Source organism: Acromyrmex echinatior, chromosome 4 (assembly GCF_024713525.1).
Source record: "Acromyrmex echinatior isolate Ae372 chromosome 4, ASM2471352v2, whole genome shotgun sequence".
NCBI lineage: Eukaryota > Metazoa > Arthropoda > Insecta > Hymenoptera > Formicidae > Acromyrmex > Acromyrmex echinatior.
This window is the reverse complement of record NC_141855.1, coordinates 5950063-5976612: the sequence shown is the minus strand read 5'-3', so window position 1 is coordinate 5976612 and position 26550 is coordinate 5950063. Positions and strand designations below refer to the sequence as shown.

At 36.7% G+C, this 26550-nt stretch overlaps 1 protein-coding gene and 1 long non-coding RNA gene across 6 annotated transcripts in view; both read right to left on the bottom strand.

The window, feature by feature from the left end:
• LOC147909887 (uncharacterized) overlaps positions 1-26544 on the bottom strand; it is a 41753-nt gene extending 15209 nt beyond the window's left edge. Inside the window, exon 1 of the long non-coding RNA XR_015544785.1 lies at positions 56-26544. This is a non-coding gene — a long non-coding RNA (uncharacterized LOC147909887). The remainder of the gene's footprint in view (positions 1-55) is intronic.
• nAChRalpha6 (nicotinic acetylcholine receptor alpha6) overlaps positions 1-26550 on the bottom strand; it is a 264238-nt gene that overhangs the window by 38987 nt on the left and 198701 nt on the right. The window lies entirely within an intron of this gene.

The window sequence follows — 26550 nt, the reverse complement described above, 5'->3', positions numbered from 1 at the left end:
TATTTTATTTTTGCAAATGTTGCGTTAATAATACGATGATTGTAAACTACGTTACCTTTTTGAATATTTAGATTTTCAGCCATTTTTATTTTTTATCGCAATAAAGGCTTGCTCTGTGGCTTGTCGTCACGCTTGTCGCCACAGTTGCTATTGTTGCTGCAAATAAAAAGGATAGGCCCAGCGGGAGCTCGAGAAACATTGAAACATTGTTCGAAATCCAATCTGACACTACTAATTCGGTTCACTCAAATATTTACTCGTATCTATACACAGTTTTTTTTATCCTGTTGGCAAATAGAATTTTTTTTCTCCTCGTTTCTCTATAGTCCGCTTCTCCATAAATTTTTTATAAGAATGCGTGAACAATTTTTGAATCATAAATAATTGAAAATAATATGCTTTCTGCTGAACTTTCGAGAAGCAATTAAACAACGTAGTTTTACTGCCTGTTCATTCAAGCGAACTTGTCTTTTTCAGAATTTTTAAACAAATGTTCCAGCTTTTATAATATTTAATATTAAATACCAGTATTAAATATGAAATATCCAGGACATTCCAATTTCTCGTTTTTGAAAATGTTATTAATTATTACAGACGGAATAACTGAAAATATGACACTGAATAGAAATAATATTCTGATATAATTGTAAGATACGAAATAAAATGATTCGATGCAAACTTGAAACTTACTGGGATTTATGTTAGGTTCTTATATTTAAAATCGTTTTAAGTACAGTCATAAAATGTCGTAAATCAATCATAGAGCCATATGATCATATTAAAATATTACTTAACACAATCTTGAAATAAGAACCGACTATATCCAGGACATTCCAATTTTATATAGAAAGAATTTTGTTGAAATGTCCAAAAATTTAGATGCAGATCTGAAAATAATTTTGTTGGACCATCAAAATAATTATAGTAGAAAACTCAAGCATGCTGAGCAATGTTATAAAAAAGTTTTGACAGCAATTAGCTTGACTATTTTATGTAATTATTTTGATAGTTCAACAAAATTATTTTCAGATTTGTATGTAGTTAAGTTTTTAGGTATCTCAATAAAAAAAACCGTTCTTTTTGTGTATAAATATTGGTCTTAGAATTAATAAATTACAAGTTATAACATACGCGCGTTTCATTTTTACGTGCAATGTTAAACTCACATTATTATACATTCTACTCGATTATCACGCTTGTGAGTATTATAGGTACTCGTCGCACTTGTTTTTGCGAAATTGGATTTCGTTGATGCGGCAATGATACAAATGTTTCGCGTTGCACCGATAATGAAATGGCATTTATATTCCAACGTTCCCAGCGCGATTAAATTAAACATCATACGCATTCTTTTTTGCGTGATCGCGTCGAAAATCCAACATGCATTCGCGAAATAGACGATCGCGAAATAATTGTGAATTAGCCGGTTGCATGGTGATATTTCGAGTGGATGAGGGGCTAGAGAGCAGAAGATTGAAGATGAAACGTTGAGCGAAATTCATGTCGAATGCCAGAAGAGAATTTTTTCGCGAGCATATGTTGGCCGAAGTGGCTTATACGTTCATTCGTGTCTTTAAATTTACATGAGCCTTTAAATTTCCACTGGCTGCTCCATTCATTTCTGCGCGCTGCACTCGCTATAAGTATTCTTATAGAGAGACGAAGAGGGTCGTCATAAGTGCTCGCACTTTTACTTCTGTTTTGCGAATTTTCGGGCAGCCTGTGAAGCTGTTTTGAAGATTAAATTCCTCACTGAAAAAGAAATTTCAATGTACTTTTGACGGATTTTTAAGATGAGTGAAATCTCATTCGAGTATACGAGAAGCAAGAATGAAACGCTCTGTTGCACTTTTACGAGCTGTCCTACTTTTCGTCGTATCTTTGTCGCATGTTTTTAATCCCGACGGACTTGAAAGCAATTCGTTACGATGTTTGCTTCCGCGATTTCAGATTGGCAACAAGTACAGTCTCTATTTAGAAACGAAATATAGAAACGTCTCATCGTTTGGTATTATAAGTTTTGTTGAAAGCGAGCAAAAGTATTCTCTTGAAGGAACGTGATACGTTGGATGGAATTCGTTTGGTAATATAACGACACAAATTAAAGCTGATTACGCTTTGTAGCATGCCTTTGGAGTTAACTGCGAATAAAATGGCAGATCAGTTTTCATTTTTCATTCATGAACCGGTTAACTTCGCTAGGGAAATATGCGGCGTTCAAAGGAACGCGAACTTGGAATCCGAATTGAAACGGTTGATAAAAGAGTGGCGGCGCGAAGTTGCCTTGTAATCACGAAACAGTCGAAAGTTTATGAGAGCTATGCACTTGTAAAATATCGTAATTTGCCATCTTCTGGATTATGATTCATAAAGTTTTAACGCTTGGAAAAACGGCGTTGAATAGGTACCGTATTCTATTCGTTTCCGACGCGACGCGACGAAAGACAAGCCAATTATCTCATTCCCCGAGTTCCTTATCGGAACATTTATTCCGTATGATTCGCCATCCATAAAAATTCATGACATAATTAGCAGTATACTTGATGGACTATGCGGTCGCGGTAATTTGTCATTGTAAAGATTACGCTTTATTATAAAGTCGTCGCGAGGATCTTAAAGTAAGATTAGCTAACTAAACCATAAAAAAACTTTCAAAGTTTAATAATATGTAGATTTTTAATTAACTTAGGAGATTATAGAAAATTTATTTTATTTTCTTTCTATTGTTGAAAAACATAAGCTTTTTTGCAGAATATACACTGCAGAGAAATTTATTTACAAATATTTGTATAAATTATACGTTTACATCGCAAAATAAAATTATAGTGAATGCTGACAGCAATAGAGAATAATTTATATCACAGTACAGAAAAGTTTTCAACCGTCAAGCACTGAAGAAATTATTCAAGAAGTAACGAGTTACTCTTTTTTGTTTTGAATATTAAATGATCCTATATTCTTTATTTACTTGATGCAAAGTTACTCCATCAGTGCAACCTGACTCGATCTTACGGTATCCTCTATCGCGCAATCTAAGTTGGTATCTATATGACACAGCCTGATTGCGAAATAAACCCACACTTAAGCAGTTTAATCCTTCCATAATTGTTATCTCTTGTTACTAGGACGTAATTACCAAGTTTCTTGACCTTCCCATATTCTCTGCATTTCAATCTGATACTTCCTGCAATCTACAGTCGTTTTTGGCCAGTGGAAAGGGTAACATCGCTACTATATTAAAAATGGCTAGAATAGCTCTTTAATGCAGTAGTTCTTAGCTCTTAAATGTTACTTGATTTTTGGATGAATATTCTAGTATTTCCATAGAAAATATATCTAATTCCTGATTTTAAAATTATACGAAGAAATTTATTCCCGCACATTTTTTAAAATTCTTAGTGTAATGTTGTACGTAGAGAGCAAGTTCTGTAATTCTAGAATTTTAAAAAAGCTATTATTTTATTAACCATAATTGTGTTTCCAGAAAATTTGTTTGAATACTGAGAAACGTATGTTGTTGTGTATCGTGTGTCGATGTTGCGGTTGTGTCGATGAGTGACATCGATGCTTGAACAATGACTAAGCTATGAAAAATATGGGAAAACATAAAAATGAAGAGAGCGAACCGAATAGCTTATAACGGAAACTGCTTTCCGTTCAGTTTACGAATTCGACAGTGCAATAAGGTTTAAAAAAAAGACCGTGCTTTGTAACTTAAAGTAAAGTTCAATACTTCAGGATAGATTCTTGCTGTTGAGTGTAAGTATAAGATGTTTGAGGGAATTTCGAAGAAAATTGCGAAGATTGCGATTGTAGTTGCCGCGTTTGTCGGGTCTTACCTGATGACGTGCAAGCATCACACTCATATGAAAGACGAGTGTAAACAGTGATTACATTCAGTAGACATTGCCTGTAACGTATACATATCCACTCGCGTCTCGCACTCATAATCATATACACCCTCTCATGTGTATTCACTCGTTCACGTCGCGTCGTTTACTTAAGTTTCCTGTGATAGACACGATATTGAGAATATCATATCGCAGAATTTATTACATTACACAAATTACACGTACCTTTCAGTTCTCATCAAACACGTTCCTAATTCTGTTATACGTATAATCACGAAATGGGTAATCAGAGTAATAATGACTGGAATATGTATGATTCTTTTTTCCAGATTGTGTTTACGTTCCACGAAATTCTGCACGTGTATTGTTTAATATAAAATATGCCATCCAAGGGGAAAAATGCATTGACATTTAATTACTATTTTTATTAAAAGATCTTAAAATACTGAAATGGGTCAATATTAATTTTAATTTATGACAATTATTAATTAACAATACGTATAATTATATTATTGTTATGGAAATAACAGTAACTTCATTAATATATCTATTTTAATTCGATCCATTATTATGTTTGTTGAGAACATCGGCGAAGCGACACTAGAAATGTATTCGCTATCGAACGATAAGAATAGACAATTTGTATCACTCGTTCGATCGCACGAGAAATGATTTTGAATTGTTCTTTAATTTCGATAGCGGCTGAGCCTGTTTTCGGCATTATTGTGACAAGCATTAGGAAAGAAGAAAGAAAGGATCTAGACGGTCTTGTCACGAATGAAAGAGGATATGACGTGCGAGGAGTTTTCCAATTCGACTGTTGCAATGCTCAATCGGGATTTCGCGAAGATTGATATTTGTGTTTCCTCGAAAGTCTTTTCGAGTTACTGATCTTTTAAAATCTTCCACATATTTACAAATGATCGCGTGCCGCATACTATGCGAGTTTAGTAAAGTCAAGCAGGTCGAACGTGAACATGGGAATAGGAATAAAATTTTTGCGTAACGATTTGCCAATTTTACTGATTCATGATGGACGATTGAGTTAAGCGGCGTCTACAATGAGATTTTAAGGCATAAAACTTAAATTTTACACCTTAGCTATAAGAAAATAGCAATGGTCGTAGCCGACCATTCTCCTCACATTCTATTGGTCAATTTCTTATGATTTGAGTCTTAAAACTGAAGTTTCATGTCTTATAAAATCTCATTGCAGACGCCGTATTACAGAACGGCACGATCAAGCACTATGATTCTTATCCATCCCGATCTAAACCGCTATTTGATAAAGTCGCCGATATCCTTGCGCTCGAAGGGTCGTGGCCGTAACAATTTGAAATAAAATGAATTTTGAAAAGCCGAATGTCTTTTATTTCGACAAACGCGTAGCCTTTTTCCTTCTTCTCGCGAGATAAAAATGAATATAATGAATAAAGTCGTATTAAAACATGATCGTAGGAAAAATAATGTAAATTAAAATAGAATAGCAATCGTTTTTTAACTCAAATATTACGAAAATTAAGACATACGTGTATCTCGGATTGAACTGCAAACGTAAGTTACATTATGTGAGTTTTATTCCGTTTTGATGAATGCGCAGTGTAATTAGAAAATAATAACGCAAACATTTCTGTGGTTTTGATATTTTTCAGAGAGAAATATTGTGAGAGATTATAATAAATTTTATTTCGCGAAATTGTACAAAAATATGAAATAAGATAGGAAAAAATTTGTCGTTTTAAGCTTCAATTGTTTGCATGTTAAGAACAAGAAAACTCCTCACAGCGTCGAATTTAGCTTTGTCGAAGTAGGTAGGTAGGAAAGGTGGATCGGTACCTATAAGTGGCACCGCCTCGGAGGTTCGCGTCAACACGTGGGCCACCAGCAGGGAAAACACCGTCTGTGACAACAGGATGGTCACACCTGCAACATCATACACACACACACACCCGCCTGGTATTCGTATTCTGCATATCGGCGTAGACGACGTGCATGTGTGAGTGAAGCCGACCGATCAATCGTCCGATCGATCGATCGACCGTATGTACTTTCCTTCACAGCTTCTTTTGTTTTCGAAAATCGTTTCTTGAGAGGAAGGGAGGATCTCTCTCTACGAGAGGGTATTATCTCCGCGAGTAGGAAAAACTCAAGGAAAACGTGGATAATTTCCGCGAGAGGAAAAACGGAGGCCGATGCTTTCGCGGAACTTGGCGCGTTGTGCACTATTTGATTGGAAAACTGCGACCATTACCACCGGCCGCGATGCAAACATTTTCCATGCCGCCCCCCTTTACTTTTCCTTCCCTCTTTTCGTCGCAACCATTGCAGACTTTACGGACGAATTTCGCAGAAGTCGCGCGAATTTCAACGGCGCCACCGAACCGGCGCTTCGCGAGAAATCCGACAGAATACGTGGGTGGCTTTCGCAGAGTCGTCTATGTAGGAGATAGAGATCGCGGTGAGAGAAGATGAACAACCTTGACGGCTCCCGGGAAATCCGGCAGTTCTCCGCAAATTGATGCCGCTGTTTTTCCAACGAAACGCGGCGTCGGAGCGAGCGTAATTCTGGGCACTTTGTAATAGATCACTCCGAATCCTCATATGGAAATGATCGCGGCACGGTCGGAAGATATTAAATCCACCGACGAAATATTTATGTATGTGGAACAGAAATGCCAAACAAACTCATTGCATTCATGCTTCGAATAAACAAGGGATCCCTTCGTGCGTAATAAATAAATCCTTAAACGTCGGGAACGAATACGTACTTTTTTTTTTACGATTCGCTAATGTGATAGACGACTTGGTACCATTAATTACGATCGGCTTTAATCACCGGCAAGAAGTAAAGCTCCTCGCACGCGTGCACGTCGTCTGCGCGACAAAAATCCAGATGAATTACGTTCAATGACAAAACGATTTCCGTTTCTTAAACTTCTTATCTTAACTTCTCATCCAAACGATCGTTTTTCTTCAGGGATGGAAAGGATCGTCACCGGTAGTGCGCCCAAGTCGTTTGTTTTCAGCCTTAGATTGGACTTTGTGAGAGTCGATATATTCCAAAGATCAAAGGGCTCGCACGATCTACTGAACTGACCGATAAATCGGCGTGGACTCGAAAAGCCGATCTAGTAGAATCGCAACGTGTATCCGATTGCTGAACATGCTGCCATTTACTCGATAAACCGACAAGCAAAGCAATCGGCCGTGTCGATGCTCGAAACAGACGAAATCGCTTTGTTCATTCGTCGATTCGTATCCAAGAAATCTCGCAAATCGATTCACGCTGATCCCTTAAATCGGCTTGTTCATCTTCGAACGCGAGGATTTAACGGCATCTTGCGAATACGTGGAATTCCAGAGAAACGCGGTATGCGGTTATCCGTTCAATTGAAAATTCACGATTAACCGATTTTCCCAATAAATTCGCGCGTCGATCTCCGCGCCGATTCATCGTTGCATTCTTCACAAACTAAGAAATTCGCGTGAACTTTAAAACTGCTCGTTGCGTGGAAGCGTGTGATAGGGGGGTCTCGCTGGCACCAAGATTGGATCCGTACGTGCGTCGACTTCGTGATAAAATTATGGATTATGTAAATCCAACGAATAAGGAGGCCGCGTCACGATCTTGTTTCGGAAGGAATTGTCTATCCGTGTCATCCATCTCTGTGTGACAATGGAGATCCGACTTTATTGTTCCGTCAGTAACAAATATCTTTTTATCACAAATATTCTACAATATTCTATAACATTCTATAATATCTTTTAATATTCGGAGCACAATTATTCGTTTCGCTATTATTATTGTTGCAGCTAACTGATTAATTCTCTTATTATTTTCATTGTAAATTGAACAATGAGATTAAGGATCGTTCTCGCAGCTGATAGTCATATAAACCTTTTTGCTTCTTTCTTCTTTCGCGCCGGAAATCAATCTAATCCCTTAATCTCGGCGGAGCTATTCTTTCCGACCGATACGAGATTTCCCCGATTCAACGGCAACGCCCTTTTACGATACGTCTGCTGGAACCTCGTCGCCTAATTTATTCTCAATTTTACACTCTTTGTGTTTTACTTGAGCGGATTTTCGCGATGTCCTTTAGGGATCCTTATTAACATGAGAGTACCTGTGGGTTCCTCGCGGTTTCAACGAGAGTTCGGTCATCAAGAACGGAGTATATCGTCGATGAATATTTCAGCACGATTGCTCACGTGAGTTATTCCGTTCGTCCTTAGTGCGAAAGCCCTTTTATGACAGTCCCTGGTGAGATACTCGCAAGCGTGAGATCTAACGCGTAGTGACTTTTATCAACTCCCTTTTTTTAATGACTGATAAACGAGCGAGGTTGATTATCGTAGATGTTACTTTAGGTACCTTTAACTTCAAGAAGCAAAAACGACCTACGCAGCAAACGAGAGTTGATAAAGCCCGCGAGTGGAAGTGTCGACGGTTGCGATATCTCGCTTCGCACGATCTGAATCTTACCTCTTGTCCCGATAAATCGTTATCACGGGTACGCATCGTCTTGAAATAGAGGGACAGGCGGAAGCAGGAAAGTGAAAGATGGAGGAAGAGTCATGAGAAGAATAGAGTAAGAAAAAGTCAGAAAAGAGAGGAGAAAGAAAGAGATGAGTGGTTAGTAATGGGATATGTCGAGGTCGAAGATAGACCGCTAGAGAATTCCGCGGGAAACCGACAGAAAATGTGATAAAATGGAAGGCATAGCGTCGAGAAGAAGAGAGAGAGAGAGAGAGAGAGAGAGAGAGAGAGAGAGAGAGAAAGAGAGAGAGAGAGAGAGTGGACTGGAAAAAGAGAGGATGGACGGAAGCTCAAGCTGATTCCATTTGCCTGGGATAATGTCGGCAGGTGTTGGAGCGTATTGCGCTAAATATCGCCACCTGGGAACGGGAATGAAGACAGATACGGTCTATAAAGCGTGAATTAATACACCCGCGTAATTGCGCGCGACCGGGTCTCGTAATTATTGTCACTGTTTTGTAATAAAGATCGAAACTCTCGCATCGCGACCTGAAGTACAGCGAGAGCCGAATCCGAACCGAAAAAGGTGACATTCTCTCGCGCATTTAAATATTGTAATGTTTATAAAACGCTGATAATGCAAATGCGTGAACAGAAAATTAATTTCTTTCGATCTGACCTACAATCGAGATTGTATTCATTATCTAACAAATGAACGAAACGTTATCTCCGTAATATCTTACTCTGTGACAATCAAACTTTTTTATGACTGTTAAAGTAGAATTGAGACTCTGTTCATATTACAAAGAGAATAATCAATTTCAGAGCTTCTCTCGCGCGTACAATAGAAACGGAGGTTTTTAGAACGGAGGATTAGAAGTCATATGGAAATTGCAACACGCGACGCTCATTACGTTCGCGAGGTCATCTCCAAAATGAGAAGTACCGAGTGCTAAAGAATATTTTAACAAAGCAATCTCTGAGAAGAGAAGAGAGGGGTCACGAGCGCCATTAGCAATGCAATTCCGGCGCCGTCATACTCGTCTGCATTCTTTTACCATTCTTTTAAAGCAACAAGATCCGCACGTGGCCGACACGTGGCACGCGAGTCCCGATTAATTAGGTCGAGTTCGCCGAAATATGCATCATACGCAGCAACGTTTCTCAATGATATCGCATCCGTAATCCGTGCACAAGGTTACTGCTCGTTATCAAATAACTGCTTATATGTATATAGTATATATGTAGGTAATACACGTTTATATATACATATATATATATATACATATATATATATAAAAATATATATATATATACCGTTTGTACGAAACATATCAACACCAACCAACAGACATTACACGTGTATACGTAACGTAGATATGTGGAAAGCATAAGTGTTACAGGCAATGTCCGAGTATACAGGCACTTTCAGAAAACCCAACGAACCAGCAGCTTGCAAGGTGAAAATGAAGAAACCAGGACAGAAAGAGAGAGAGCGAGAGAGAGAGAGAGAGAGAGAGAGAGAGAGAGAGAGAGAGAGAGAGAGAGATAAAGAGGATAGCGACAGTAGAGAGAAATAGACTTAGAGATTGAGAGAAAGAGAATAAGACATAGACAGATATAGACAGAAGTGTAAATTGATTCTCTGGTAATTATGCAGCGGCAAACGGTGACGAAACAAAGAAACGATAAAAAAGAAGAGAAGCTCGCCAGAGACAAATAAATCGGTCAGATTGCATCGGTACTCTGTCGCAAGAGATGTAAACGTTTTCCAGTGTGATGGTGTGACGACAATAAGGATGGCAGAAAAAAAAGGAAAGTTAACGATACCGAATGTGCCTCGATGATATCGATAATATCGACTCATGCAAGTGAACAGATCGCGACTTATATTGCGTTAAAGAGAAACGAAGAAGCGAATGAGAGAGAGTGCGTTTATACGTATATGGTGTATGCGTTTTTGTTTGTGCGTGTTTTATGTGCGTTCATGTATGCGCGCGTATCTACATGTGTGTAAATTATTCGTCGGGTGTGAAACGTGTATATTTTTTTTTTCTACGATTATTCGCGCCACACGGACGGATAGACGGAGAGCGCCGGGTATTTTTAAGTATTTGACGAATCGGAAATCGAGTTCCCCGGAAAGACACGCGGAACGGCTCGTCGATTCTCCTCGCCGTCGTGCTCGTCGGAAATTCAAGTTGACGGCGCCGTCGACCTAACTGGAACAACGGCTCGTCTTTATCGCGATTATCAGAGGCCGCGGAAATGGGGGCAAGTGCAACGAGGTGTTCCGTCAAATTCAATCGCTTTTAAAGTCGCGGCGTTATTCTATCCGAGTGTTCTAAAAGCGCCGGGTTCCTTGGAGAAAGCGAGAGGATGATGTTTAATTTCTCTCAATTTCCTCCTGTCCTACTCCACCCACTCTTTACAACGCCTTCTCTCTGTGATTTTCGCGAAATTTTCACGCGGTAACGCGCGACTTTTCGTGATTAAACGCAAGTCTTCTTCGACGTAATGCGTCCTTGACGTCTATAGTATAACACTGTTTATAGCAGCTAATATACCGAATATACCGAACGGTATATCGTATGCGCATGGCTAAGGAAAATGGAAGAAAAAGTAATACGAAAGAAGAAAACTGAGAAAAATATTTTAATGAAATTTTTCCACCATGGTAAAAGCGATGGAAAGTTTAAATAGAGCTCTTTTCCAACCATCTTGTTAAAACGTAACGATGTAATACTTTTTTTTAATTATTTTTTGCACCATTTTCCCTGCATGCGTGTAAATTTTTGCCGCTGAATATATATTAAGATTATTTCGTCGATGACGGACGTAGCTGAAGAAGCTGCCTGTGACAGTACTTACCTCGAATCGATATTTGCTCTTTTTATGATAAATTAATGGTTCTGCGTGACTTCTTTGCGATTTGGACAAAGTCCATAGTTAGTCGAACCCGACAAAAATTGTTATTTTTATAATTGCATCGCGTGTAATAAAAGAAAAAAGGGAGTTTCGATTCGGGACACAACTCTATGACGCATTTTTGAATTTTCTTCGGCAAAGTGTAAGGCGTGTTCCGAATAATTGTATAAATTTGCAGTTATGTACTTCGCAGGCGATGTTAAATCTATGAATGAGAAAATCGTATGCGTGTGCCGCGTGCAAGATCGTCGAATCAAAGAGAACCGAGTTGCATTTCAATTATGCTCTCTACAGGATAAAGAATCATCGCGTTTAACAGAAAACATGTTTCCAATGTAATTCCGAGAGTTTCCTGAAGCTTTAAAAAAGAATCTAAAAAAAAAAGCTTTTGATCCGTTGAATTAATCATCGTCCGTAGAAAAAATTGCTCAAAGTTGCACAGCACGTATATTTAAAGAATCTTCGAAAAAAAGACATGTAATTTCGTGACATTAATAGATATCCAGACATCGAGAAATTGCGGAAAACTTACAATTAGACATCTAACAGACATTCGCGAACCCGAACACTGCACGGAAAGAACGAGATTCTTGATGAATCTAAAAATTTAATTCTTTATACAAATTTGAGAATAATTTTATTTAGATCATCAAAATAATTATGTAGAATGTTCAAACTGGTTGCTAGAATGTTAAAACTTTTTACAGCATTGTCATCAATGCTCAAAAGTATTTTCGTTCTTTTTATATTTTCATTTTTATATTTTCATTTTTATATTTTCTTTAAGAAATTCCTTTGAAAAAAAAAATATAAAATCTATAAAGTTGAAATTTGGCACATTTATTCTTTGATATTTAAATATTCTTTGCAAAGTTTTTCAAACAAATTATAAAAGACTTTTGTTAAAACTTTGCCATTTTTGCAAAAATCAATTTTTTAACTTAATTGTAGGACGAGAATAAACTTATACAGAACTGTTATTAAGAATTGTTTTGAATTTTTTGTCTCAAATAATTTCTGTACCTTAAATCATTGTGAACAAATTTGTAAAAAGCATTTAAATATCAAATAAGAAATGTACTAAATTTCAAGCTTATAGTGTTTATACTTTTTCACAAAACATTTTTAAAACAGGGTGTAAAAGCAAGAATATTCTCTTAAGCATTCTACAATACATAATTATACTAATAGTCTAATAAAATTATTGTCAGATTTCTGGCTAAACTTTTAGAAACTTTAATAAACCGTTTTTTCTGTATAGATGTTTTATCTCTGTATAGATGTAATTGTCGAATTATAAAAACATAAAATATGATTTATAAAAACATGAAATAACATCGAAACAAAATAAAAACAATTTTGCCATATTCGGTGTACTTCGAAACGATACAATAGACTTGTATTATCTTACAATTAAAAACATCGTGCATTCTAGCGACAGTGTCAACGCGTTTCGTTTCGAGAGGAGATTTTTGATTGCGAGTATATCGCGGTGGAAACACAGTATAAATAACATTACGGTCGATAAAACGCCACGGATTCTGATTGACGAATACGGTGCCTGCACTTGCCCTCACAACGAATAGCAGTCGTCGCTAAGCCGCTAATTCGCGTTATGCTCATTGGACGCGATGAGCGATTAGCGATATCCAGATAAAATCTCTACTTTTTCTCACATGACGATGTAAAACAATGCTCTCAATGGCTGCGTTCAGTAAAAAAAGCAGCTTTGCAACTGTTGTATAATTCTTTAATATGATTGGTTTATAATTTAGATCCATTAAGGAACTAAAGACAAGACCAATCACATCAAAGAATTTTACAACAGTTGCAAAGGTGTTCTTTCCGCTGAAAGCTGCCATTGGCTGTCGCTCGTCGCTCATCGCTTATTGGGTCCAATGTGCAATAAGCATTAGACGGATCGTTCCGCTTTAACCGTGCGCGGAAAGGAACGTGAACTTTCGTTAATCGGTTCGGTTCGTTAATGTCTCGTACAGAGAGATCCGCGGTCATTTAGATCCGCGCAGGTAAAATATCTTCCTGTCGTACGGCAACTAGTGATGTAATTAATCCGAGTCGCGATTCGTCGAGTGGTCACATCCTGAGCTCTTTGAAGTGCGTCGTCGTTCTATCTTCTTGAGTTGAAGGACTCCCCAGTAAACCGCTACAAATGTACCGGTTGCAAAATCGGTGAGGAAACGTTGCCATAATTTGCAAGTAGCGATACGTGATTATTTCATTAAATTACTACATAGACGTAATAAGTATAGACTGCGTATTCTCAGTTAGTAAGAATTGAATATATCAGAATCTCTCTTCAACTCGATATTTTAGAGAGAGAAAAAGAGAAAGAGAGAGAGCAATGTTTCAAGTTACTCTTTCTAAACCAATAGTGACAGCTCCAATAGTGATAGGAATGTGTAGAATCTATTCTTATTATATGTTTACGTATTGTTAATGTAATTAAACCAGGAATCCATGCTCTCTCGCAAACTTTGTTGCGATTACAGTTTCTACAATTATACTAGAAGATTTAGTACCGTGATGTTTTGATCTATAATGGCAATGTTTCCTCATCAGGTCGTCAGGTTGGAATATTTCCGCTCTTGCGATGTTTCTTCCAGGAGACCTTCGGTTGTTTGTATCTCGTGCTAACTACCGTGGAAAAGAAAGGAAAATGCGAGATACTATCGAGGCATACAGGGTGGCGGGGGGGTGGTGACATTTTTTAGCTACATACGAAAGGGGAGAGCTTTCATGTTGCAACTACCAAAACAACGAAAGCAGCTCCGCAAAATTACGAGAGAGTCAAACGAGAAGCGTGAACCTTCGTACTCTGCTCATGATACTCAGCCCGCATTCGAGATAATTAATTGCAACGGAAATGCGCATCGTGAGATATGAACTTCGTGGCATGACAGGTGGTAGTAACGTTAATTAATAATAGCAATACAAGGGCGAGAACAGAGCGATCGTACAGGGTAAATGAAAATAAGCCGGTCTAATACAATATGAGAATTCCCTTCGAAAAATAATTATCCGTATCAATAGCAGAATTCTGGGATCTTAATATATTTCGCAAGCAAGGAGATACGCAATGCACAGTTAATGCAAGATTCGTTAACATTTTCTAAATAAAAAAAAAAATAAAAAAAAAAGAACACAAGTCTAGCAGTTGATATTTCATTGTGCGGCAATGATTACAACTTCATTTATCAATTACCTATTAAGCATATATTTTCTACACGTTTATTTATCAATTCAATATTACTTGGAAATTTTAGATATGTTAAAAATTTGACAATATGCTCTTTCAGACCGGCATCGCCAAATTTCAAGCTAGAATAAAAGTAAAAAGGGTACAGAAAGATTCATTCCCGAATTGACATCGACTCCGAGTAGCAGACGAGCCGATTGTCTGTTCTGGACGTCGGCAACTAAAAAATGTCACTCGTCGCTGGACCGTCGCTAGAACGCCGGGAAACCATCGTGTCATCGTGCGTACGTACGGTCGCCATTTGTACGGGGCCGCCATTGTTCACGGCGAATAATGAGGGTGCTTTTTAACTCGATGCTGCCGAGGCAGTGATGTACAACCGTTGCGTTTCCAGAAGTGCGCCTCGTTACACGACAATGACGCATTACGGCTGAAGTTCTCGCGAAAATCGACCGTAAAATAATATCTGTTCCCCTCAGAAATGCAAAAATGTTAGGTGCAATGTGCTTGATACGTTTTCTCGTTGTCAAACACTATCGGTATCGGATTAACGATCGCGATCAGGAGTCGCATCTTTGCACCGTAGTGAAGAAAAACTTCGGAGACTAAAAGAACAATACTTAACATGTAATCTTGTAGATGAAAACTAGAAATTTATATGGAATACCTTTACGCAAATTGTTTCTCAATTATATTACAGTGCAAAGATACTTCTCTCTGATGTTGTAATCTAGTCATTTTTTATATCACGCGAAAAAATCGACGAGATAGTTGCTTACTTTTGCGATTGAAATTGAACTTTTGTTAATTTTGACGGATCAATGATAAATCGTGAATGCGTGAATGTAATTAAAAATATTCATTTTGTCAATGAGTATGATGCGTGCGTGCGTGTATGTACGTGTAATATCTCAGTGGCATTGTGCTGTTTAATATGTATAAATATATAGGTATGAAGCGAAGGGAAGAACGAAGGGAAAGACAGCGTATATGTGAGTATACAGAATGTGTAGAAAGATATATATAATATGAATATATATATATATATATATATATATATATATATAGATGTGTGTAATATATATATTTATATATATAGATACGTAATTCGAAGATATTAAAAAATAATATGCGAAGCGGCAGCCGTGGAAACGTAGGAAAGGAAACCAAAGACGTTGCGGCAGAACAAACAAATGTCGTTCGTCAGGGTTAATGGCTTGGCTTTATCCTTGTTCCTCCTTATTCATTATTAATATATTGCAAATTGCTCGTAGGGTATTTCTATAAAGCTCGGAATACGATCGACCTTTTCATTTCATTATAAATAATAAGAGATCGGGTAAGCTCAGAATCATTCATGCTTTTTGAAACTCTCATTTGCGAAGTGAGCATAAAAGATGAGAAGAAAACAAAGTGTATGTTCAATATTTGAATTGAATATTTTTGCTTAACGAATTTTATAAATTCAATATATGTTGCTATTAATTTTAATTAATTTTTTTGTATTTCCTTTGAAAGAGGGACAGCAGAAAATAAATTTTATTTCATTTATTTCGCTTTATACAATGCAGCTTTCAAAGAAATTCGATGGTGAGCAAAAATTTTTGTTCGCACAAATTTTTCAAGCACGCGCTCTTAATTTACCGATCTATTAAACCAAATTCTCACGTCAGTTGCAATGAACACTTCTCAGTACAGTACGGCTCTCCGAGTAGCGGATGTTAAACGGTTGAAAATTTGTTCTCTTAACAAATTATCGGTTGATAATTTGTTCTCTTCCTGGACGGGAGTATAAACCGTAGTTTACTGGCGAAGAAGCCGCGAGTCGGCGGTTTTCCTCCGGAAATCCAATTGCAACGCAACACGTAACCGAAACATGTATAAAATTTGATCTCAGACAGCAATTTTCTATATTATCCGTAACACTCTAAACTTTAATGATTACTTTCAACTAAAAACGAATATTTGGTATACATCGAAAAGCTTTTCCACGAAAAATGAATAAATTCAAGGAATATATTACTAGTGATTGGAAACCTGAAACCGTTCATGATAGTAAGTACTCTTGCGGCAATTTATTGATATACGCATCGTTATGTACAAGTAAATAACGTTCCTTTAAAATACAATTTTTTTTGTTTATATCAGGATATCAATGATTTTATAACTGAAAATTTCGAAACTATTGTAGCTGCAGGTTGCCTTGCCTAAAAATCAAGTGGCAAAAATAGGCTAAGGGTATCTTCTTGACTTCGAACGGAATCGTTGGAACGTGACGAGTGAACGAAAGTGCGGTATATCGCTTACTCGGGGATCGCAAGCACAGCCAATGAGGGCTTCAGGTTTCTCTCGTCTTGAGTATCAAGCGTTTTCACATTCTTTCTTTCTGCTCTCTCCTCAAGCGGCGTCTTTGCGCGCAGTTCCGTAACTAAAGCTTTTATGCAAATCGCCATTAGCTCTTTCGAGGCCGGAAAGTGTCTGCCTTCGCGCTTGCGATGTTGCTACGAAGCTGGTAATTGTTGCCTCAACAATTTAACACAAAGCTCCCTTGTTTAACCGAACTATTATCGCTAGAATATCGCGAACAGGACAAGGATAATTGGCGAATTTTGCTTCGAGGTGTAATGCATACCGGAGGTAATGCACCGTGAAAACTGTGACGCTTGTTACGGCATCGCGCGCGTATAAAGCTGTCTCACCTGGTCGCGAAAGTATACAGAGTGTGCTTCGTAAGTACCCCGCAGGCGAAACCTAAGCTCAAAGCGGTTCTATCTCAGACCGGATTTAATTCTGCGACATGATTGCGGATGTAACGAGAGCTTTGAAAATTATGGATATTTACTAATCAGCAATGCATCTTTACGAGATAAACACTTGCTCGTCGTCTTATTTGAAATTAAGCAAGAAATACTTGTTTGATGTATTCTTAAGCTGAGAAACAAAGACAAATGTGGAAATAAAATTTAAGACATCTAAGGCAAGTAGTTGTTGTCGTTCTGGATGAAATAAGATTTCAATTCAATTTTCGAGATTCAAGTTTGTTTTTTTTCTCATTTACCTTTTTTAGTGCCTTACACACAATAAGATTAGGGTTACCAAACTTGAATCTCGAAAATTGGATTCAAATCTTGTTTCGTTCAGAATTGTTTCCATGTTCGAAATTGTACCATCTTACCTTGTATGTCACAAGATAATTGTAACGTTAAAACGTCGGAAAACATATATAAGAAATCAATTTTTTTCGACACGTACAATCTACGTATTATTTATATTATATGCAAAGAAAAGAATAAAGAAAGCATTAAACTTGTTGATCTGGATTAGATTTTCTATTACATCGTCTACGAGAGAGATGTTAATCGTTCATACGATTGCATGTCATTTAAATACGACAAAGAATAAATACTTTCGGAGCACTCTGTGTGCATTCGACGTATATATAGGGATGTGCGTGTGTCGGATGCATTGCCCACGCGCGAGATGAGACATTCTCAGATATTCTACATACATTTGTCCTTTTACGGCTTGTGACTGTTCGCGCATGTCATTGGGCGCGCACGTGTTCGTGCCGTGTCGTCGGCGGTTTATTGGAAAATCAATTGCACGTAAGGTGAATTATTCGACTCGTTCGGAGAGACATACGGGATGCGCCGCTCGAGGGGAAAGAGACTAGACAAGAGTGCTTGCCGTCTTGCGACGAGCCGATATTGAAACCGGGACGACCTGGTTGCATGTACATCGCAAAGACTGATGCATCGCGACATCGCGGAAAAGAGGCGGCTTGTCTATCCCAACAATGAACCATGAACATTGCTTGCATTTATTATCTTTAGAAAGCGTGACAAAAATCTATTTCGTATACCAGATGAGTTTGCTGTCTTTCATGTAATGTTAACTTTAAAACTGTTCAAAGCGCTCTACGCCTTCTAAAAAGAATTTCATTTAACCTTCTAGGCGCCATCATTGTCATTAAAAAAACAATTTTCTTACTAATTTTGATAAAAAAAAAAAGAAAAGAAAAAAGAAAAGAAAAATGTCGTGTAAATGAAGAATCTATAAATATCTATCAACCTTTCTAGCACAGTTAAAACTACTATATTTCTCACTGTTCGATATTACATACATTTCCAAATTGAATTCTTAAGTATAATTGATTTACGAGATTCCGAATTTGCCCTGAATTTATTCCAAATTTAATTTTAACGTGAATATTGTAAATATGCATTTCTCGTCCGTAGAGAGATAAGAGTTAAAAACAGTTTCTGTTTAAAGAATTTTTCTTTTTTTTTCCGAGTAAGAGCTTACACGATTCATTGGGACAAGAGATGAATAAACGGATCGATTTTCCTTGCTGTTTCACGTAAAAAAAAAATTGTATTCAAGCGCGTTTTGCAGTATCGCAGGAGCTTTTTAATCAGAGACGTTCTTTCACATATGATGAAGTAATATCAATGCAGCGCTATTCTTATCCCCGAGTTTTACTTATTGATATTAAATTGTTTCGGATGTTAGAAACAGTGAGGAACGTTTTGAGTCGAGGAGGCAACTGCTCGCGATCGTCAAGGATAATCGTGAAACAGGTCGAGCGTGTTCCGACGAAAACAGATATCATCTCGTTCTTCTCTTTCCGGAAAAGAGAGACGCGGCACACATGCGGTCTTCCGATTGCAAACATTCCGTATCGTCGGTTCCATTTGTGAGGAGATGCGAGAAAGCCAGGCCAATTCAAGCCGGAGAGTTTCGCACGTGCTCGGTGCCAAGTTAAGCGATTCTGTTTACGATGATAAGAACTCAAACACTCGGAAGATTCGATTTAATTCTGAAGTGTCTATATCACGGATGAATCTATCATCCGCAATAAGAATGAATAGACGAGGATAAATTGGAATTTACGATTGGAATTCATTTGTCATTCCTACCTATTTCAACGGATCTTTTACTTATACATAGTAATATAATAAATCTTGCAGTCTACGTATGGTACTCAGATTTTATCATAAATCTGGAGCAGATCGCTAGACATAATAAATCTTTTATCTATCTATGTGTCATATAATAACGGCGGGTGAGAGTGGAGGGCGAATTGGATTTTAGATTGAACACTCGCTCGTTGATTCACTCCTACACAACCTTGCTTCGATGGTAACTTTCTCGATCGTCAGGAAGTGCAGTTACTTTAGCTCCAATCACTGTATTCCCTCTGAGCTACGAGTTTTTAGCTTTCATCTAATTTATTCTTCAATCTTGAATTATTCAATCAAATCGAGATTTTAGTTTAATATGTTAAGTCATTTTTAAATATTATATTGAATGCGTATATCATCATCTTTGAATATTCTCAAACTTCATTATTATTCACTAATTCAAAGACACCAAAAATTTTGATCTAAATGATTTTGCCATTATCGCGTCGTAATGTGATTAATCAAATACTAATATGAAAATTTAAGAGTTTTTGAAGTTCTTATGATACGCGGTAAAAAATAATAAAATATACAATAAAAATATAACGAAATATATACATAATGAAAGAATTAATTAAAAGTGCGCAGTCCATACTATAAGGAGATATTTCATTGGCACTTAACACGTCGAAACTTTCCGGCATAAAGATAGGATCGTTTCGATGCGATCGGTGAGGCGGAAGATCGCGAAAATCGGAGTTATATTCTCGTCCTGGAGGAAATATGGGTGCGCGTATTTTTCCGCTCGGAGAACTCGAAGCGAAGTAAAGAAATAAAGCTATGCATCGTTTACGCACACACATACACACACTCAGCCATCCACATTCGTGCTGCTTCGTTCGCACAAATTTCGCGTTTGCGAAGAGTTTAGCTCGGACTTCGAAGTCGTTCATTTCAGTCGCGAGGGCGATTTCACGAGAGCTTCGTCCTGTTGCTGCAACGTGCTAATTTCCGACGTGAATCTCGCAATGATGTATGCATATATAATTTGCATTGCGAGAGTTGTTCATTATATTATAATACATGGTGGAAGAGAAAACTCGTTTTACTCTTTCGGCTCGCCTTTATCGCCTTGTTTTTATGTAACTCTCAGTGCTGGTACATCGAGCACTCATTAGAAAATGCGATGGTACATGAATATTAGACGTTCTCTACTTTCTCAATTGCGTTTTATTCCGTTTCGAAACAAATTCCGAGGCTTTCCGCTTAATTACACTTCATTAAATTCTATCCTCCCCCGCGTATCGCCAAGTTTCTCAACTGAAACGCCGAGGACATTTTGTTAAATGTAACGGTTGCGTCGGAGGGAAAATCTCGGCGCTCGATATCGCGTGTTAAAGGTGACTGCGCATTCGCAACTGGCGCTAAGTTGAGATTCGTGTCTGCGACGACAAAAGGTAAGTGGTATCCGAAATGACGGTGCGGGTGTGGGGATGACGGGAATTTCGCATTTTCGCGAGGGTATATAAATGGAGATGCGCGGGATAGCGTTGTGCGCCGACGGCGTGAGGAATTGTCACGTCTCGCGGCTTGGGAAGCGTGGGAAAGGCCGCTGGTAAGCGAGAAACTCATGGTGCATGGATGCATCTTGCTGCTTAGATTAGATACGGTTTAAAGCAGCATGGGGGATTCCCCGTTCGTGTGGGGGAAATGAGAAAATATGAACCGCGCGCGAAACGAAACAGGACGAGACGAGGCGAGCGTACGCTGGAACGTTTTCCGTACGCTGGAGCTTCCCTTTTTTTCCTCTTTTCAAACCTTTCCTTTTGAGAGGAGAACAGAAGGTCGAGCTTTGCTGCTGCGCGTGAAATGCGCGTTCAATTTATAAGAGAAATGGTAGTTTCTCGCGCACTGCCGCCACTCAGTTGGAAATACGGAAACGTCATTATCACTCATTGTTTGATTAAACAACTTTTGGTTTAAGCGCGATTGCTTTATTTATTGACGAAAATGAATTTTAAGGAAAACTGTAAAACATGAGATAATTAATGTTACTCATAAGATGTAATTTAATTATATTGATATGAATTTTTGTTTATTTATAATTCGCTTATTTATATATTTTGTGAATGATATTACAGGAAATATCCCAATAATTGAAAGTGCAGTGATTGAAATCAACAATATATTTGTAATTATTAAAATATTTGATAATATAATAATAGAAAAATAGCAAACTAAAAAAGAATTTATTGCCAATTATTGTAAAAAAATTATTTATTTCAAGGGACTATTATATTTTCATTCGGCTTTTTCTCATCTTGAGTAAGACAGCGTTTACACTTTCGGATTTTTTAAATATTGTACCGTATTTATCTAAACATGTAGTATTTTGTGATTGTACAAAAATTGAAAATTAAATTAAAAAATTTCAGTTTATAGTTGAAACAATCGGTACGATATAATGTATCTATATATGAAATTTCATTTAAGTATTTCTTTTTTTAGATTTATATGTTAGTATTTTTTGATAACCGACGAAAAGTTTCATGGATTAATTTCTTTTGTAATATCACTAATTATTAATCAGTAATAATTAAAAAATGATAATTTTCCTTCTTATTAATTCAATCATTAAGATATTTACCTTGTAATTTTTACAAAGAGAGAAGTTATACGCGAACATGAACGAATATACATATATAATAAAATGAATAAGAAGTATCGTAGAGTAGGGACTCAATACTTGAACCCAACTGATTATTTTTTTGTAATTGTAATTTGCATTTTGCCTGCATTTTTATTTATGTCGATGCAAATCTTCGAATTCTACGTGAGTCGCCTATACATTTGATCATGGCGCTTTACGATGTCCTCGAGGGGTAAGTTAGTAATCGAGTGACCGTGCGATAAAAGGATAACGTGCTTTATACGTTTCGAACGTGCTTTGCATCGAATTTGCTAATTAATAAGCACCGTGCGAACTTGTAGAAAACTTCGTCATCGTGTCAGTTGGTGTACGCGCATTTTAGCTACACGTCAAGTCCTCTCTTTGTTGAGAAGTACATTCTGCCGCATAATAGCAGAAGGAATATCTAAACTTCTGCGAAAAAAAATGTCCCTCGAAATATAAATTTTCTGGCGCGCATGCGGCATCTTGCCGAGCTTCGTATACATTCCCATGACATACAATTTAACAAAGGAAAAAATGAAATAACTGCTTTACAAGTGAACTGTAAATCCTTTGATCAATTTTGCGTTGATTGTCCTTAATGAGAATTTATTTCGACGCCGCTCTCTTTCTCTTTTGTTAGAACTACATCGAAACGAAATTAAAACCATAAAAATTTAAAATTAAAATAGAGAACATTTTCTCTATTTACCTTATCAACTTTTTTTAATTTGCCACTGATTTTTTTTTTGTAAAAGAAAAACTACGAGATCTGAAAAATATATAAGGTTAAATTATTACATGTTTTTCGACGAATAATAACAGTGTTCGATGTACAATGGAAATTTAGAAAATAGCTTGAGGATCGTACGAAGTGTACATTGTGTAAAGCACGAGTGATGAGCTACAAAAAGATGTCCAAGCTGCAACGCTGTCTCGCGCACTGTTACATGAGGGCGCATCGGATTTCTTGCCTGGCGACGAGTTCGACGTAACGACGCGGATGCAAAAGCGCGTCACGGAAATCGATGGACGCCAGTCCGACAGCGTCGTTTTTCTCGTCCGTGGACGGCCGACAGATATTAATTCCCAGCAGCTGTCTTTTCTCGGCAATCCTAGTTCCCTTCTTTCTAGAAACTGCAGGAGTTGTTTTGACCGATTCTGAACTGCTGTTAATTAATTTTGCAAGGGACACGGAAGAATCTCGTTCACGAGAGTGTCAGCATTGCCGAAGAGATATGCGGCCAATTCTTTTGACAGCTCTCATATTGTTCTGTCGACGCAGTTGGCATGCCGCGCGAGGGTAAAGGCGCATTGCCGATTATAAAGTCGCAACATTGACAACGAATCCGTAATAGTAGGGCGATTGACGCGTTTTAATTTACTTCGATCAGCGCGGCTCGATAAAACCGTCAAGGCGTCACCCGCAAAATGGATGGCGGGCGCAAATACCGAAAAAAGAGAATGGATCGCGGGGACAGGAGAGAACTAACGAAGTGACAGCTACGATCATCGCGGTGGACGATGACATACGACTCTCAAATGAGCTTTCCGTGACTTGCATGTGAGATTCATTTATGAAGATCTACACAAAGAGTAAAATATTTCTGAGTAAATTAAAAAAAGCAGCCTGAAAGGAGCAAATACTAGTGTAATATGACTTTTTTAATATTAGTTAATTTACTTCACTAACATAAACTAAAACGTTTCCGATGATTTTTGTTTGATGCAAATCAAAATTATCCTACATAGTAAAATTAAAACAGCAATAAATTAATAATTATAATAAGAGATCATGTGAAATTTTAACAAATTTATAATATACAAAAGATTTCTAGATTCAAAATTATATTAGAGATTCATTAATTAAAAGCAAAATGGATATGGTATGATAATACTCGAAAATACGTTACGAATAATTAAGAATGTTTTGTATGCACATCAGCTAAAAATATCGGTCAAAAAATCAATCAAAACAAGTCAATATCAACTAAAAAATTTTGGTCCTATGTACGCTCTGCAAGCAATTGCAAAAAAATAAAACCAAAAATTTGGTTCACCATAGTTTATGTAGCGCCATATTTTGTTACAATTTTAGATAAATAAACTTAAAGTAAATGAATCTAAATAAATTTTTGCATAAATATTTATTAGTTTTATTAATATACATAAAAAAAATTTGATTCAACTCTCTCATAATGCTATTTTCTCAATAAATTTACAAATAAGTCTTATAAACGCGATTTTATGTAAAAATCAAGACAAACAAAAAAATTAAATAACTTTTAAATCAATAAGAAAAATTTGTGCTTAAATTTGATTCACTCAGACATAAGTAATAAGTAGAACAATCTACAAATTTTTATGTTTTTGGTAATGCTTTGGCATTGTAAATCTTTAATCCTCCAAAATTGATAGAGACTCTATCAAATCCGTTTAACTATATTCTTCATGTTACATCTGCAATTTGAACTATAATTATTATTAAAATAAACTTAGTTATTAAAATAATTTACTCATATACATTTTTTATTATACAAATTATATCATTTTGGTTCTTTGAAATTAATTAGATGATTAATTAAATGAGTCTTACAGATTCAACATCAATAACTGTGTTACAGATTTCTGCGTTAGCTGCGGAGGATTAAGTATTCGTATCTTTTGATATTTTTCTAGCATAATTTTCACACAATGCTTGTAAAACGGGATAGATTATAAATGTAAAAGAGAGCAGCGTCTAGATTATAAAAACACATGTTGATAGAAGTTATCTTGCTTGAAAAAGAAACGGTGAGAAATAAAGATTCTGCCAGCTATACCAAAGACAAAATGCTCATTTATCAAAGTATGCTGAATACGGCGTCGTTCTTCTGCGTTGTTGATTTAATTCAAACTTATTCAATTAAAGCCGATCGGAGTTAGCACGAGGGAATCTCACTGAGTCGCACTGAGAAAACAATAACTCTATATCTGTCGTCTTTATCTTCTTTTCTTTCATCGACTTTTGTTTTTGGCAATAACAACTAGGAACGTACTTTGGCTCCTTCTATGCTCCTTGTCTATTTCCTGACTTCTCCGAAGGCGTCTTTTTGGCGGTCGTCCCTTCTCTCCCTTCTTTCTTCACAATCTTATTATTTCTCGCAAACTTTGTAGATCGACATCTGGGTATCTACTGTTACAACCGAACTTTTCCATCTCGTGGAATTTTTATGACTTGTGAAGAATTATATCTAAAATGGCGATTGTCAAGCGACGAAAGATAACAGATCTCTGGAATTATCTCACATGTTTGCAACATTTTTCGATAATATAAAAATAATAATAATAATGTATGTAAATACAATATTTAAAAAAATAATAAAAATTATATATAATGTAAAAAAATATTTATTCTAATTATATTATAATGTCTTATTGATGTTTTTTCAATTCAATTTTACAAACAGCGTTGTAAATTTTGAATCGTTCTCGACGTTTGAAAAAATTAATTTAATATTCGATTAAAAAAAAAAAATAGAAACAGAACAGCGCGTTATCAAAATCGTTATCACTCTTCAAATTTCGGCAGTTATATTCTCGCGAGCAACAATATAAAACGATTGCACTTCGAGATTACGTATCCGTATTTCAAAACTAGCATTCGGTTTTATATCTTGATAAGAATTAGTCCAGTTTCGTAAGGATTTTCGAAAGCTATATGTTTCTACTTCTTCTCCTATCTTTCCCTGTCAACGGATTTATATAAGAAACAAACGAGTGCGGGGCGAATGTTTGTTTACCCCGATACGCTTCTTGTTAAAATAACTTTACAGAATAGAACCAGCAACGAGTTTTCTCTTCTACACAATGCCTCTCGAATATTCCATGATTTTCAATTCTTCTTTTAATACGGGAGAGCACTTTCGTTTCAGCTGCAGGGCGCCCGTTTGCGATATCGTCATATGAGATCTTCGGGGGGATTAAAGTGCTTCTTGTAATATCATAGATAATGTGTATGTATAATATACTTGTCAACCGGAAATTCTCGATCGCTCATAGTGCTACGTAAGTGAAAAATGGAGAGCGTTTTAAAGAATTGTGTTATTCGGTGTTCTAATATTTTAATATGAACAAACGGCACGTTAGAATATTGCAATATTTGATACCGTAACACGACATAACAACGTTATTTTTTACGAGAGAGAAGAAGCTATCGATTTTACACGCATTAAAAATGTAGAAGGGGAGGATGGATTGAAAAATTCGGAGTAATATATTTTGTATAATATATTTCTCAATCTTCGTGATCCAATTTTAAGCGGATGGAAATCTTTCATGAAAAATATAAACGCATAAAAGATATCCGTTTCTCTCAAATATTCACGTACGAAGCCTCCCCGAAGATCCGGCTAAACTTTCACGGTTTCTACGTCAGAATTGATTCCATTCGTAGTGAACCGATAATACTTGTTGGTTTAATACTCTGACATTCGCTCTGTGTAGAAACTCAATTGTAC